The sequence below is a fragment of the Bubalus kerabau genome, chromosome 15, assembly GCF_029407905.1.
Source record: "Bubalus kerabau isolate K-KA32 ecotype Philippines breed swamp buffalo chromosome 15, PCC_UOA_SB_1v2, whole genome shotgun sequence".
In the NCBI taxonomy this organism is placed as follows: Eukaryota; Metazoa; Chordata; class Mammalia; order Artiodactyla; family Bovidae; genus Bubalus; species Bubalus kerabau.
In genome coordinates, this window is record NC_073638.1 from 554,884 (window position 1) to 572,882 (window position 17,999).

General features: G+C 38.2%; 2 pseudogenes; both read left to right on the forward strand.

The window, feature by feature from the left end:
- The first annotated feature begins 119 nt into the window (after nucleotides 1–119).
- Nucleotides 120–8,554, forward strand: LOC129628086 (olfactory receptor 4A47-like; annotated as a pseudogene).
- Nucleotides 8,555–16,499: 7,945 nt separating this feature from the next.
- Nucleotides 16,500–17,557, forward strand: LOC129628676 (olfactory receptor 4A16-like; annotated as a pseudogene).
- The last annotated feature ends 442 nt before the right edge of the window (nucleotides 17,558–17,999 follow it).

Genomic DNA, 17,999 nt, shown 5'->3' on the forward strand with positions numbered 1-17,999 from the left:
ACTGCCTATTGGTTCAATAAGTAAATGAATTATCTTAATTTTTCAAGCAGCCATGTGTAAGAATTATATTTACAGCTAATTCTGTTCTGAGCTCTGAAATATGACATATAGAAAAATCTATGGAACAAAGGAGAAATGTAACTGAGTTTGTCCTCTTGGGACTCACTCAGAGTGTCCAGGGTCAGAGAATATTATTTGCTGTGTTCTTGCTCATCTACATTGTGACCATGGTGGGCAAAGTACTCATTGTCCTGACTGTGGTGTTCAATACAACCCTGGATGCCCCTATGTACTTTTTCTTGGCTACTTATCATTTATGGATGCTGTTACTATAGTCATGCCAAATATAATCATGGATTTACTCTATGAAAAGAAAACCATTTCCTTCCAAGCTTGCATGACACAACTTTTTATAGGACACTTATTTGGTGGTGCTGAGCTTTTACTCCTGGTTGTCATGGCCTGTGACCACTATGTGGCCATCTGCAAACCCTTGCATTATTTGACCATCATGAGTCAGCGAGTGTGTGTTATGCTTCTTCTCCTGGCCCAGGTTGGTGAGTTTTTACATGCTGTAGTTCAACTTCTCTTTGTTTACAGCCTTTCTTTCTGTGGCCCCAATGTAACTGACCACTTCATCTGTGACATGTACAACTTGTTGAAACTTGCTTGCACTGACACCTACATTATTGGCCTCACAGTGGTTGCCAATGATGGAGTGATCTGTGTGGTCATCTTCATGCTCTTACTCATCTCCTATGGAGTCATCCTGCACTCCCTGAAGAATCTTAATCAGGAAGGGAGGTGTAAAGACCTGTCCACCTGTGGTTACCACATCATTGTGGTGGTCTTCTTTTTTGTGCCCTGTATTTTTATGTATGTGAGATGTCCTTCCACCTTCAGTTCAGTTCAGTTGCTCAGTCGTGTCCAACTCTTTGTGACCCCATGAATCACAGCATGCCAGGCCTCCCTGTCCATCACCAACTCCCAGAGTTCACTTAAACTCACGTCCATCGAGTCAGTGATGCCATCCAGCCATCTCATCCTCTGTCGTCCCCTTTTCCTCCTGCCCCCAATCCCTCTCAGCATCAGAGTCTTTTCCAATGAGTCAACTCTTCGCATGAGGTGGCCAAAGTACTGGAGTTTCAGCTTTAGCATCATTCCTTCCAGAGAAATCCCAGGGCTGATCTCCTTCAGAATGGACTGGTTGGATCTCCTTGCAGTCCAAGGGACTCTCAAGAGTCTTCTCCAATACTACAGTTCAAAAGCATCAATTCTTTGGCGCTCAGCCTTCTTCACAGTCCAACTCTCACATCCATACATGACCACAGGAAAAACCATAGCCTTGATTAGATGGACCTTTGTTGGCAAAGTAATGTCTCTGCTTTTGAATATGCTATCTAGGTCGGTCATAACTTTCCCACCAAGGATTAAGCATCTTTTAATTTCATGGCTGCAATCACCATCTGCAGTGATTTTGGAGCCCCCCAAAATAAAGTCTGATACTGTTTCCCCATCTATTCCCCATGAAGTGATGGGACTGGATGCCATGATCTTCGTTTCCTGAATGTTGAGCTTTAAGCCAACTTTTTCACTCCCCACTTTCACTTTCATCAAGAGGCTTTTTAGTTCCTCTTCACTTTCTGCCATAAGGGTGGTGTCATCTGCATATCTGAGGTTATTGATATTTCTCCTGGCAATCTTGATTCCAGCTTCTGTTTCTTCCAGTCCAGCATTTCTCATGATGTACTGTGCATAGAAGTTAAATTGATAAATCCTTTACTGTGTTTTACAAATTATCACTCCTATGTTGAACCCTCTAATCAATACTCTGAGAAATGCTGAGATGAATAATGCCGTGAAAAATGCTCTGGACTAATAAAAGAAAATGAGGCAACAGGAAAGTGTATCACCTATTTTCAAAGAAACATTGCTCTTTCCATGAAAGCCTTGTATAATTTTTTAACTGTAGTAAATTTTTTCTTAGGTTTAATAGCTTGCAATAATAAAAAATAAGACATAACACCTTGATTCACATCTCTCCACTCAAAGACAGCCCACATAAATATTTGAAGTAGATATTTTGTTTGTATTTGTCAGATAATTTTCATATCTTATTTTTTATATAGCTTAACATCTTAATATTGAAGAACAGTGATGTTTCAGACAGTATAATACTAAGCATAAAGAGGCTAAGAATACAAAAGTAATCTGAATGAAAAAGGTATATATGCAGAAAATAATCAAATCATAGTTATTTTGCCAATTGAACAAGTGTATTTTTGCCTTAAGTGGAGAAGTTCTGTTTTGCAATTGACGTGATCAAAGACAGAAATTTAATCTTTTAATTCGTAGAGATATTGTGTTTGATTTGCATGCTTTAAATACAAATAAATAGATTTAAATTTTGGCATCTCTTCACATCTTAAAATCATGGAAATTCCTTTTCATGATTTATTTGTGAATGGATTTCACATGTTTTATTTGACTGCTGGATCTTTTTCCGTACTATTCTTATGATTTATTTAAATACCAAGGAAATTATCCCATTTACCATGTGTGATGAATTATTATTTTTTCAGTTTATGCTTTGTTTGATTTGATTTATATCCATAGGGTGCAGAATATCTTGGGTCATGTAGAATTATATTGACATTTGTATGTTTAAATCTGTCAATATTTTAACATCTTTTATGATTTGCTAAGAAAGAATTTCCCTATTACAATTTTACCAAAATATTCTCCCATATTTGTAAACTTTTAATTTTTAAGCCTTTAAAAATATATTTTATATCTAAATGTTGACCCGTCTTTATTTTGATATAAGGTATTAAGTAGGGATTAAATTTTAAATGTTTTTGAAAATGGCCACTTTTATGGATGTATTATATAGATATAAATGTATAATATATAATATATATGTAGATGTATAATAGATAATCAATCTATAATATATAATATAGATGTATATTTTCCTCATTATTTGATATTCAAACTTTGTATTGTACAATATGCTATGTGTTTGGATAAAAAGACAGGGCTCTACTGACTTCTAGTGATCTCTCTCTCTTTTTTTTAATTGAAGGACAATTGCTTTATAGAATTTTGTTGTTTTCTGACAAACCTCAACATGAATCAGCCATAGGTATACATATATACCCTCCCTTTTGAAGCTCCCTCCAACCTCCCTCCCCATCCCACCCCTCTAGGTTGATACAGAGCCCCTGTTTGAGTTTCCTGAGCCATACAACAAATTACCGTTGGCTATCTACTTTACATAGTTTAATGTAAGTTTCCATGTTACTCTTTCCATACATCTCACCCTTTCCTCCTCTCTCCCCATGTCCATAAGTCTATTCTCTATGTCTGTTTCTCCATTGCTGCCCTGAAAATAAATTCTTCAGTACCATTTTTCTAGATTCCATATATATGCAGTAGAATATGATATGTATCTTTCCCTTTCTGACTCACTTCACTCTGTATGATAGGTTCTAGGTTCATCAGCCTAATTAGAGCTGACTCAAAGTTGTTCCTTTTTATGGCTGAGTAATATATCCCATTGTGTATATGTACCTGACTTTATCCATTCATCTGTCAATGGACATCTGTTGATGACATTGCTTCCAGGTTCTAGCTATTGTAAATTGTGCTGCAATGAACAATGGGATACATGTGTCTTTTTCAATTTTGGTTTCCTCAGGGTATATGCCGAGGAGTGGGATTGCTGGGTCATATGGTGGTTTTAGTCTAGTTTTTTTAAAGAATTTCCATACCATCTTTCCTAATGTCTGTATCAATTTACATTCCCACCAACAGTGCAAGAATGCTCCCTTTTCTCCATACCCTTTCCAGCATTTATTGTTTGTAGACTTTTTGATGATGGCCATTCTGACTGGTGTGAGGTGATATCTCATTGTAGTTTTGATTTGCATTTCTCTAGTAATGAATGATGATGAGCATCTTTTCAAGTGTCTGTTAGCCATCTATATATCTTTGGAGAAATGTCTGTTTAGGTCTTTTTCCCATGTTTTCATGGGGTTGTTTGTTTTTCTGGCATTGAGTTGTATGAGCTGCTTGTAGTTTGGAATTAATCCTTTGTCAGTTGCTTCATTTGCTATTATTTTCTCCCATTCTGAGGGTAGTCTTTTCACCTTGCTTATAGTTTCCTTTGCTGTGCAAAAACTTTTAAGTTTAATCAGGTCCCACTTGTTTACTTTTGTTTTTATTTCCATCACTCTAAGAGGTGGGTCATAGAGGATCTTGCCTTTCTTATGTCTTTGAGTGTTCTGCCCATTTTCCTCTAAGAGTTTTATGGTTTCTGATCTTACATTTAGGTTTTTAATCCACTTTGAGTTTATATTTGTGTATTGTGTTAGGAAGTGTTCTAACTTCATTCTTTTACATGTAGCTGTCCAGTTTTCCTGGCACCATTTATTGAAGAGGTTGTTTTTGCCCCCATTGTATATTATTGTCTCCTTTGTCAAACATAAGGTACCCATAGGTGCATTGATTTATTTCTGGGCTTTCTATTTTGTTCCATTGGTCTATGTTTCTGTTTTTGTGCCAGTATCATACTGTCTTGATGACTGTTCAGTTCAGTTCACTTCAGATGCTCAGTCGTGTCCAACTCTTTGTGACCCCATGAACCACAGCACCCCAGGCCTCCCTGTCCATCACCAACTCCCAGAGTTTACCCAAACTCATGTCCATAGAGTTGGTAATGCCATCTAACCATCTCATCCTCTGTTGTCCCCTTCTCCTCCTGCCTTCAATCTTTCCCAACACCAGGGTCTTTTTAAATGAGTCAGCTTTTCACATCAGGTGGCCAAAGTATTGGAGTTTCAGCTTCAACACCAGTCCTTCCAATGAACACCCAGGACTGATTTCCCTTAGGATGGACTGGTTGGATCTCTTTGCAGTCCAAGGGACTCTCAAGAATCTTCTCCAACACCACAGTTCAAAAGCATCAATTCTTTGGTGCTCAGCTTTCTTCATAAGCCAAATCTCACATCCATACATGACTACTGGAAAACCCGTAGCCTTGACTAGACAGACCTTTGTTGACAAAGTAATGTCTCTGCTTTTTAATATGCTGTCTAGGTCGGTCATAACTTTCCTTCCAAGGAATAAGCGTCTTTTAATTTCATGGCTGCAGTCACCATCTGCAGTGATTTTGGAGCCAAAAAAATAAAGGCTGACACTGTTTCCACTGTTTCCCCATCTATTTACCATAAAGTGATGGGGCTGATTGCCATGATCTTTGTTTTTTGACTATTGAGTTTTAAACCCGCTTTTTCACTCCCTTCCTTCACCCTCATCAAGAGACTCTTTAGTTCCTCTTTACTTTCTGTCATTAGGGTGGTATCATCTGCTTTTCTGAGGTTGTTGATATTTCTCCTGCCATTCTTGATTCCAGCTTGTAATTCATTCAGCCCAGCATTTCGCATTATGTGCTCTGCTACTGCTAAGTCACTTCAGTCATGTCCGACTCTGTGCGACCCCAAAGACAGCCTCCTACCAGGCTCCTCTGTCCCTGGTATTCTCCGGGCAAGAACACTGGGGTGGGTTGCCATTTCCTTCTCAAATTCATGAAAGTGAAAAGTGAAAGTGAAGTCGCTCAGTTGTGTCCGACTCTTAGCAACCTCATGGACTGCAGCCTACCGGGCTCCTCCCTCCATTGGATTTTCCAGGCAAGAGTACTGAAGTGGGGTGCCATTGCCTTCTCTGATGTGCTCTGCATGTAAGTTAAATAAACAGGGTGACCATATACAGCCTTGATGAACTACTTTCCCAATTTGGAGCCAATCCGTTGTTCCATGTCTGGTTCTAACTATTGCTTCTTTACTGCATGCAGGTTTCTCAGGAGACAGGAAAGGTGGTCTGGTACTCCCATCTCTTCAAAAATTTTCCATGTTTTGATCCACAAAATCGAAGATCTACAAATCATAGTCAATGAAGCAGATGTTTCTCTGGAACTCCCTTGCTTTCTCCATAGTCCAGTGATGTTGTCAACTTGAACTTTGTTTCCTCCTCTTCTTTGAAACCCAACTTGTGCATCTGTAAGTTCTTGGTTTATATACTCCTGAAACCTAGCTTGAAGGATTTTGAGCACACGCTTGTTAGCATGTGATGTGGGGATCAATTCAATTATGTAATACTCTTTTGGGATATTTTCATGTTACAGAGGTGCAGAATGAATTTACTTTCTCCAATATTAAGTATACCTAGAAATATTTTGAGTTTATCTATCTGGGGATATTTTAAAGGGCTGCTGCTGCTAAGTCGCTACAGTCGTGTCTGACTCTGTGTGACCCCATAGATGGCAGCCCACCACGCTTCCCCGTCCCTGGGATTCTCCAGGCAAGAACGCTGGAGTGGGTTGCCATTTCCTTCTCCAATGCATGAAAGTGAAAAGTGAAAGTGAAGTTGTTCAGTTGTGTCCAACTCTTCGTGATCCCATGGACTGCAGCCTACCAGGCTCCTCCATCCATGGTATTTTCCAGGCAAGAGTACTAGAGTGGGTTGCCATTTCCTTCTCCAATTTTAAAGGGCAAATATTTATAAATCTCATAATAGGTTCAATTGATAATGTTCTCTAAAGATACTTAGTTATCTGTTAAAAATCAGAAGGTGGTGTAGCATCTGAGAAATTTGATTGAATGCCTTTCAAGAATCCAAGATAATACTGCTGTAAGCAATCCATTACTTCAATTCCTATTTTTCTGTTCACATGTGAGTTTCAGCATCCTAACGTATGTTTGTTGGCCCTTTGGATTTATTCTTTGTTAACTGCTTGTTTATAATTTCTTTATTTTCTTTATATCATACTGGTTAATCTCTTAGAAATATTTATTTTAGATATTAACTCCGTGTATATCTTGTAAAATGTAAATACTTTCCACAAGCTACTTTTGTCTATTGACATTGTGGTTCTGTTCCATTCATTTCAGTTGCTCAATCATGTTGGGCTCTTTGTGACCCCATGGACTGTAGCACACCAGGCTTCCTTGTCCATCACCAATTCTCAGAGCTTGCTCAAACTCATGTCCATTGAGTCGGTGATACCATTTAAGCATCTCATCCTCTGTCATTCCCTTCTCCTGCCTTTAACCTTGCCTAGCATCAGGGTCTTTTCCAATGAATCAGCTCTTTCCATCTTGTGGCCAAAGTATTGGAGCTTCAACTTCAACATCAGTCCTTCCAGTGAATATTCAGGATTGATTTCCTTTAGGATTGACTGGTTTGATCTCCTTGCAGTCCAAGGGACTCTCAAGAGACTTCTCCAACACCACAGTTCAAAAGCATAAATTCTTCAGAAAAGCTATGATCAACCTGCTAAGTCGCTTCAGTCATGTCCGACTCTGTGCAACCCCATAGACAGCAGCCCACTAGGCTCTGCCGTCCCTGGGATTCTCCAGGCAAGAACACTGAAGTGGGTTGCTATTTCCTTCTCCAATGCATGAAAGTGAAAAGTGAAAGTGAAGTCATTCAGTCGTCGTGCCCGACTCTTAGTGACCCCATGGACTACAGCCTACCAGGCTCCTCCGTCCATGGGATTTTCCAGGCAAGAGTACTGGAGCGGGTTGCCATTGGCTTCTCCATGATCAACCTAGACAACATATTAAAAAGCAGGACATTACTTTGCTGACAAAGGTCAATGTAGTCAAAGATAAAGCTTTTCCAGTAGTCATGTATGTATGTGAGAGTTGGACTATAAAGAAAGCTGAGTGCCGAAGACATTGTGGTATCTTTTCTTAAATCCTTTTTAAAAACTGAAATTGTCCAAGACATCTATTTGGGAATTCAGTGAGTGGTTCAGATGATTCTTCTACCCCTTGAATGGAGAAAGTCATCTCCTTTATTAACTGGAAAATATATATGAAGTACTTCCCTGGTGGCTCAGAGGTAAAGAATCCATCTGCCAATGCAGGAGACTTGGGTTTGATTCCTGTGTCAGGAAGATCCCTTGGTGAAGGAAATGGCAACCTACTCCAGTATTCTGGCCTGGAGAATCCCATGAAGAGAGGAGCCTGGTGGGCTACAGTTCATGGGATTGCAAAGTGTTAGGCACAACTTAGCAACTAAGCAACAAAACAGAATATGAAGTACTTTGTATTGAACCTTTTCTCCTCAACTTTTATTTTTGTGTAAGTTATTAACTATATGTATAATTTAATTAGCTTCCAGATTGAAAACTAGTTGTGGATACTCATTTATTTAGTAATGTGTCCTTTTCCTATGTAGGTCTCTAATCGCTTGCCTCCTCATTTGTCTTACTCATGACTTATGGGGTCATTCTGCACTCCCTGAAGAATCTTGGCCAGGAAGAGAGGCTCAAAGCCTTATGACTCTGTGGCTCCCACATTACTCTGGTGCTTCTCTTCTTTATGCCCTGTATTTGTATGTATGTGAGACCTCCTTCCATTTTACCCATTGGTAAATCCTTGAGTGTTTTACACCATTGTCACCCCTATGTTGTACCCTGTAATCTACACTCTGAGAAATGGTGGAATAAAAAATTGGCATGAGAAAGCTCTGGGCCACAAAAAGATAATGAGGTAGCAGGGAAGTATATGAGCTACTTTTAAGGAAGAATTAATGTTTCCAGGAAAACCATGTGTTATTATTTAACTGCAGTAAATTTCTCCTCAGGTTTAATAACTTGGGAATCGTTAAAATCTTTTATTATATAAATACTTCCAGGGACCAAAACATATTTTAAAATTTTCATAATTTCCTAGTTCAAAATATATATTTTGTTTAAACTATGTTTTTAAGCTTGTCACAATGCCTTATGAAACTGTGTATAGTTTTTATGTAAAATATCTTTGTTGAGACCACAGATTTATGTTCTATGTCATGAGTTAAGCTATAGCTAATACTGTACATTTATCTCAGTTAAAGATTTTCTTGTTTCCGATAAATAATGCAATCTTTCCAGACTTAATAAGTCTCATTACAGGTTTTTTTTTTTTTTTTTTTTTTGCATCTAATAATGAAATACTTTATTCTGAATCAAGGTGTGTGGAAAATGAAGCTGAATTCGGGGCACATTAGAGAGGAGAAGGCAATGGCACCCCACTCCAGTCCTCTTTCCTGGAGAATCCCATGGATGGAGGAGCCTGGTGGGCTGCAGTCCATGGAGTCATGAAGAGTCAGACATGACGGAGTGACTTCCCTTTCACTTTTCACTTTCATGCATTGGAGAAGGAAATGGCAACCCACTACCAGATACTCCATTAGCAATGCTTAGTTGAAAGTTAAAAATTATCTGCCACACTAGAAGGTTAGAAGTGGCAGAATTTAAACATACAGATATAAATGTAGCACCTACCAGTATTTAAAAAAAAAAAAAAAAAGTTGGAAGATCAAATACCAAGGAAGATCTCTGGCCATAAGCACATTTTACCCAAAATCCAACTAGAAAGCCAGCCCATTACTTTTTTTTTAAATTTTTTTTTAAAGCAATCCATTGTGTGGAAAAAAAATGATGAACGCTAGATATGAAATCAGTGACAAAAGGGGCATTTTTTAGCTTAGACTACAAAATAAACTGGTTTTCTCAAAAATTTCAAGTCAATTTCAAAGTTATTTAGTTGATCTTGGATAACTTAAATGATAGAAAATAGTTCATATACTTAATTTTTACAAAAATTTTACAGAAAATTTATCCTCATGACAGTCAACATTAATGATTTCGGTAAAGGTATGGGCATTAAATTCTGCAGAAAGTAGTGAAACATTGAGGTTGTGAGCCGTGGCACACTGGGGTTTGTGACCTCTGGAGGAGAGGATTTCGATCCAGGGTCCATAGAAAAGGCTTGGCTTCTGGGAGCTTTTTGTGTAGCAAAGTTTTATTAAAGTATAATAGAGACAGGGAAAGCTTCTGACATGGACATCAGAAGGGGACAGAAAGAGTGCCTCCTTGCTAATTTTTAGCAAGGCATTTTATGTCTGTTAGCAAGCTTCTAATCAGATAAAAGTAACATCTCAAGGCTGAGGAAATTTTACCAGGCCCCTCTCCCACAATATGCATTTTTGAGATGGAATGGCACATGGTGTGTCATCCCTGGCACAAAATAATTGACATGAATACTAGTTTGTTGAGCCATTATCACCCCAAGGTTTGAGAAAAGGAAAAAAAAAAAAAAAAAAAAAGGTTGGTCTTAGGCAGAATCCATTGAAGAAAAGCAGATTCCAAAGTAAATATGTAGTTTCATTAACATAGCTTAAGAAAAACATTTCCATAAGAAAAAAACACATTGGTTAGCTCAAGGTTTAAGAAAAGTTAAATTCAGGTGGAACCAGGTGTTCTCAACAGAGAAGGGAAAAATGTCTGTTGCTTTCAGTTTATTTCCTCTTTCTGCTTGGGGACCTCTGGCCTGCCTACCGAGGCTGTTAACACTCTCAGTAGGAGCGAAAAAAATAATAATAATTGGCTATACACTCTATACCTTTAAGTTTTTCAAGAGGTGTGCCTTTATCAGTCTATAACTTCAACAATGATACAATTCCTGAATCAGATGGGAGCAATAACAGGAATGAGTCATGCTGAATATTATCAGAGTAGGCTTTTAAGAAAAGCTCAAACATCTCCTGCACATGTTTCCTCCTTATCCATCCTCTGTCCATTCCCTTCCCCTCAGCAAACATATGTAAACAGAATCAACTTGTCTACACTTGAGGTCTAGTGATTTTGTAATTTTTCTGAGCACTGAATAACATGAAAGTTTGGGTTCTCTGAATAATCAATGCTATTTTTCTTTTTGAATGTTCTTTTTTTTTTTTTTTATGAAGATGTGTTCTGTAAGCCCCCTGAGTAACTCATGGAAGTCTAGAGGAATAGGCTTCCAGAACGTCTCCTCTAAAAAAATAAATCTTTCTGAAGATTTTTAAAAAATAATATAGACTTAATTTTCATAAAAATATTCTTTTATTTGTTGTAGGTACTCATTTCCTAAATATAATTTCTCTCTCCTGATTTGAGGCTTCTTTTCTTTCATTTCCTATTTTTCTCCATAATTCTGCTTGTTTCTGGTCAAAATACATCCTATCACAAATGAATATTATACTTGTATGCAATAAAATGGATCATTCCTAAAGGGTATAGTTGTATTCTATGCCCAAGTAAGGGTTCGTGACTTATAGACATACTATATTTTTATCCTTGACTTTGTGTATAAATATTATTAAGCTGAAAAATCCAAATGGTTTTTTCTGATGCAATGTTCATAGTAAAGTATTTAGAAACAGCGATAATAGTTAGCATGTACCTAGCCTTTAACAAGTACTAGGGAGACTTCTAGGTATTTAATATTTAATAAAACAAACAGCCCTAAGAGGCAGGCACTATTGGTATCCTCTGTTTCCATCAGATAAAATTGATGTTGAGTGAGGTTTATTAAGTTGCCAAGGTCAGCTGGATTGTAGGTAGTGAAGCCAGGATTCCAACACAGGCAGAGCAGCTCTTAAGCAAACATCACTCATCACTGTGCCATACTCTCTCTCTAAAGATATTTTGGATTTTAAATAGGAGCACAGTGGATGAGAAACGTGTAGTCATTATTTGGTCCCTGTAACTATCAAATCCCTTTATTGCTAGCTAGCTAGCATTTTTAAAGTAATAGTCATAAGCATGAAAATTTTTGCTTAATTTTTAAAAATTTGAAGAAAGAAAAAAGATGTCAGCAGAATAGCATAAGGTGGAGTTGCACAAAGAGTATCATAGATAGACTGGAAAGGATTCTAAGATCATCTAGTTCAATTCCTTTATTTTTCAATTAGAAAACTGAGACAGACTTGCCATTACACGTAGAAAAGGATTCAAACCCATGCCTTCTCATACTAAGCTCAGTTTTTTCCCTTCAGTATGCTGCTTATTGAAGTCCTATTTTTGAGCACTCTCAGCAGTCCATGGGGTCACTAAGAGTCGGACACGACTGAGCGACTTCACTTTCACTCTTCACTTTCATACATTGGAGAAGGAAAAGGCAACCCACTCCAGTGTTCTTGACTTGAGAATACCAGGGACGGGGGAGCCTGATGGGCTGCCATCTACGGGGTCGCACAGAGTCAGACACAACTGAAATAGTTGGCAACAGCTGTGAGTTAGACCAATTCAAAAATATATTCTGAAATATTGCTATGTACCATATGTTGGTTAAGAGCTGTGGGACAGGTAAAGATTAAATGAAAATGAATTTAGAGATTGAGGTTGACATATACATACTATTGATACCAGATATAAAATAGATAACTAATGAGAACTCACTGTATATCACAGGGAACTGTACTCAATGCTCTGTGGTGATCTAAATGGCAAGAAAATTCATAAAAGATGAAATATATGTATACATATACCAAAGAAAAATTAAAGAGCCTCCTGATGAAAGTGAAAGAGGAGTGAAAAATTTGGCTTAAAACTCAGCATTCAGAAAACTAAGATCACGGCATCTGGTCCCATCACTTCATGGCAAATATATGGGGAAACAATGAAAACAGTGACAGACTTTTTTTTTTTTTTTTTTTTTTTGTGGGGGAGGATGGGTTCCAAAATCACTGCAGATGGTGACTGCAGCCATGACATTAAAAGACGCTTACTCCTTGGAAGGAAAGTTATGACCAACCTAGATAGCATATTAAAAAGCAGAGACATTACTTTGCCAACAAAGGTCCATCTAGTCAAGGCTATGGTTTTTCCAGTGGTCGTGTATTGGAGAGTTGGACTATAAAGAAACTGAGCGCCAAAGAACTGATGCTTTTGAACTGCGGTGTTGGAGAAGACTCTTGAGAGTCCCTTGGACTGTAAGGAGGTCCAACCAGTCCATCCTAAAAGAGATCAGTCCCTGGGTGTTCATTGGAAGGACTGATGCTGAAGCTGAAACTCTAATACGTTGGCCACCTGATGCAAAGGGATGAATCATTTAAAAAGACCCTGATGCTGGGAAAGATTGAGAGCAGGCAGAAAAGGGAACAACAGAGGATGAGATTGTTGGATGGCATCACCGACTCAATGGACATGGGTTTAGGTGGACTCCGGGGGTTGGGGATGGACAGGGAGAACTTGGCGTGTTCTGATTCATTGGGTTGCAAAGAGTCGGACACAACTGAGTGACTGAACTGAACTGAACTGGATAATGAGTCATGTTGAGCATCTTTTCATGTGCTTATTAGCCATCTATATGTCTTCTTTGGAGAAATGTTAGTTTAGTGTTTTTGTTTTTTTTTTTTTCCCTACTTTTTGATTGGGATGTTTGTTTTTCTGGCATTGAGTTGTATGAGCTGCTTGTATAGTTTGGCAATTAATCCTTTGTCAGTTGTTTCATTTGCTATTATTTTCTCCCATTCTGAGGGTTGTCTCTCACTTTGCTTATAATTTCCTTTGCTGTGCAAAAGCTTTTAAGTTTAATCAGGTCCCATTTTTTTACTTTTGTTTTTATGTCTGTTACTTTAGGAGTTGGATCATAGAGGATCTTGCTTTGATTTATGTCATCGAGTGTTCTGCTCTGTTTTCCTCTAAAAGCTTCATAGTTTTTGGTCTTACATTTAGGTCTTTAATCCGTTTTAAGTTTATCTTTGTGTATGGTGTTAGGAAGTGTTCTAACTTCATCCTTTTACATGTAGCTGTCCAGTTTTCCCAGCATCGTTTATTGAAGAGGCTGTCTTTGCCCTAAGGATAAGTTACCCATAGGTGCATGGTTTATTTCTGGTCTTTCTATCTTGTTCCATTGGCCTGTATTTGTGTTTTTGTCCCAGTACCATACTGTTTTCATAACTGTAGCTTTGTAATATAATCTTAAGTCAGGAAGGTTGATTGTTCCATCTCCATTCTTACTTCTCAAGGCTCCTTTAGCTATTTCGGGTGCTTTGTGTTTTCATATGAATTGTGAAATATTTTGTTCTAGTTCTGTGAAAAATGCCATTGGTAATTTGATAGGGATTGCACTGAATCTGTAGGTTGCATTTAGTAGTATAGTCATTTTCACAGTATTGATTCTTCCTACCCAGGAACATGGAATATCTCTCCATCCAGTTAAGTCATCTTTGATTTCTTTCATCAGTGTCTTATAATTTTCTGTGTACAGTTCTTTTTTCTCCTTAAGTAAGTTTATTCCTAGATACTTAATCATTTTGGTTGCAATGGTGAATGGTATTGATTCCTTAATTTCTCTTTCTGATTTTTCATTGTCGGTATATAGAAATACAAGTGTTTTCTGTGTATTGATTTTCTATCCTGTGACTTACTAAATTCACTGATTAGCTCTAGTAATTTTCTGATACCATCTTTAGGGTTTTCTATGTACAGTATTGAGATGGTAACAGGCAGAATGGCCAGGAGTCTCTAAACAGAGGAAATAGGTTGCAAGTGTCAGACATTTTTTTCTCCCTCTCTTAAGCTGCAGGAGGAAACAAACAAGTGTTAGATTTTTTCCCCCTTCTCTATACAAATTTAAAAAGAGGTTTCTCTTAAAATTCCGTATTGCCATGACCACACCTGGCTCCACCAAAACTTAACTTTTCTTAAACCTTGGGCTAACCAATGCTTTTTTCTTATGGAAATGCTTGTCAATTTAACATTAACATATGTTCATTAACATATGTTAATGAACTATGTATTTACCCTAAACTCTGTCTTCAAGTCAATTCAGCCTAAGACTCAGGTATGGATGTGAGAGTTGGACTGTGAAGAAAGCTGAGCACTGAAGAATTGATGCTTTTGAACTCTGGTATTGGAGAAGACTCTTGAGAGTCCCTTGGACTGCAAGGATATCCAACCTGCCCATCCTAAAGGAAATCAGTCCTGAATATTCATTCGGAGGACTGATGCTGAAGCTGAAATTCCAATACTTTGGCCACTTGATGTGAAGAACTGACTCTTTTGAAAAGACCCTGATGTGGGAAACTTTCAAGGTGGGAGGAGAAGGGGACGACACAGGAATAGATTGTTGGATGGCATCACCAACTTGATGGACATGAGTTTGAGCAAGCTCTGGGAGTTGGTGATGGACAGGGAAGCATAGCATACTGCATTCCATGGGGTCACAAAGAGTCGCACACGACTGAGCAACTGAACTGATATGTGTACATACAAATGATTCACTTTGTTGTATGGCAGAAACTAATACAATATTGCAAAGCAACTATACTCCAATTTAAAAAAAAAAATTAAATGAAGAAAATTTCAGTTCCTTAAAAATCTGATAGTCAAAGAGCCAGACCAAGTAATTGCTGTAGGAAACAATATGCTATATAATTCTCTATATTTGGTACAGTTCTTTGATAGAGCTAATGAGATTCATGAAAATCAAACAGTGTTTGAGATGTGAAGGATTGAATATCTAATAGTGTGGACTATAATAATACTAAGGGAATTATTTCAAAAGATATTTTTGGTGTTCCATAAGTCATATTGTAATGGTAATCACTAAAAACACTACCAATGCAAAGGACTGGGTTATGGTCTGTTGTCAGTATGTCAGTTTTGTTGTTGTTCAGTTGCTAAGTCGTGTTTGTGTCTGTCTGACTCTTTTTAACTCCATGAGTTGCAGCACACCAAGCTTCCTTGTCCTTCACTATAGTTGATTGTCATTACCAGAGAGAAAATTTCTGGGGAACAAAGATATTGCACCAGTTTGTCATTGATGACTTTTGTGCCAAGAACTGATATAATTTCAATAAATTTCTATTAAATGTATGATTGCCTGTTCGGCCTTTGATTACTCCTCTCTGTAGAAGATGCTCTAAGAGATAAAAATATAATCTCTTATAACCCCAACAGAATCATCTGAAGAATAGCAGAATTCCCAAATGAAGTCTTCATGGGCTCATTGAAAAAAACTCAGTAGATATTTACTATATGTGTTCTATGTGCAAGCCACCATAGAAGATATAATGATGAAGATGTGTTCCAAAATGTAACAGATATGTTTACAGTCCTGTTCACAATCTCAGTACAGGTCTGGTTGTCCTGAGTTCTTACTTCTGAAACATTCGCTAAGTTGTGGCCGAATCTTTGTGAACCCATGGACTGTAGCCTCACAGGCTCCTCTGTCCATAGGATTTTGGGGGCAATGATACTGGAGTGGGCTGTCATTTCCTTTTGCAGGGATCTTCCCAATCCAGGGATTGAGCCTGCGTCTCCTGTGTCTAGTATATTGATAAGTGGATTCTTTAATACTGAGCCTCCTCCTGCTGCTGCTAAGTCACTTCACTCGTGTCTGACTCTGTGTGACCCCATGGATGGCAGCCTACCAGGCTCCCCCATCCCTGGGATTCTCCAGGCAAGAACACTGGAGTGGGTTGCCATTTCCTTCTCCAAAGCATGAAAGTGAAAAGTAAAAGTGAAGTCACTCAGTCACGTCTGACTCTCAGCAACCCCATGGACTGCAGCCCACCAGGCTTCTCCATCTATGGGATTTTCCAGGCAAGAGTACTGAAGTAAGGTGCCATTGCCTTCTCTGACTGAGCCTCCTACAGAAGACTAAACAGGATGTAGTAGCAAAGTAACAGAATTTATTCTCCTGGGTTTCACTCAGGATCCTGAGGGGCAAAATGCATTATTTGTCTTGTTTTTTCCTCATCTACCTTGTGACAATGGTGGGCAACTTGCTCATTATGGTGACTGTTTTTGCCAGCCCCTCTCTGGACTCCCCATGTACTTCTTCCTTGCTTATTTTTCACTCATGGATACAGTTTATTCCACTGCCATTTCACCCAAATTGATTATAGACTTACTCAGTGGTAAAAAGACAATTTCCTTCCCAGTTTGCATGGGACAGCTCTTTGTAGAACACTTATTTGGAGGTTCTGAGATTTTCCTTCTGGATATGATGGCCTATGATCACTATTTGGCCATCTATAAGCCACTGCACTACCTGACCATCATGAAGCGACAGGTTTGTATCCTGCTGCTGGAGGTGGCCTGGGTGGGAGGTCTTGTGCCCTCAATGGTTCAACTCCTCTTTATGTACAGACTCCCCTTCTGTGGCCCCAGTGTCACTGATCACTTCATCTGTGACATTAGCCATGGTTGGACCTTGCCTGTACTGACACTTACATTGCCGGTCTCAGGGTGGTTACTAACGGTGGAGCAATCTGTGCGGTTATCTTTATCCTCCTGCTAGTGTCCTATGGGGTCATCCTAAACTCCCTTAGAGCTCATAGTCAGGAAGGAAGGTGTAAAGCCCTATCTACCTGCAGTTCCCACATCACAGTGGTGGTCCTCTTTTTCATTCCCTGTATCTTTATGGATGTGAGACCTGTTTCCAACTTTCCCATTGATAAATCCATAACTGTGATGTATACCATCATCACTCCCCTGCTGAACCCTTTAATATACACCTTGAGAAATTCAGAGGTGAAAAGTGCTATGCCAAAACTCTGGTATAAAAGGTTAACTGTAGGTAATTATAAGAATGTGTCACCCACACTGAATGCATTTGTTACTAATCCTAAAGCAATAAATGGGCAGTCGATTCTAACAATGGAAGATTTAATCAATTCAACGAACTCTACAAGGAGGTTTTTTTCCATTTATACAAAAGCACCCAAAAAGTAGAATTAATCTACTAGAGAATCAATCTAATAGAGAAATTCTTCAAGATAAATAAAAGGCACTGGTGTTTGTGCCATTACCAGAAAAAAAAATAAAGTTCGCCTTGCAACTTAATTTTCTCAGTTTTTATTAAAATCAGACTTTAGAAGAAAGAATTCTTTCTTTTCAGAGGTGAAAAACAAGCTAATCCTGAAAATATATTTTTTATCCAAATTAATGGGAGAAAGTCATTTTGGCTAATAGTTAGAACATAGTTCTGAGGCAAAAAAAAGTGTTTTTAAAATTTTAAAGTGTTAAAATTATTCTTTCATCACAGTAACTTTCTGTGGATGCATTATGCATTTGTATTTAAGACAATTTCTATTCCTCAAATCAATGTCTATGTGTTTGCAGTTCAGGATATTTAGACAGGAGAAGATGCTGTGTTTGGCTAAAGATATTTGTG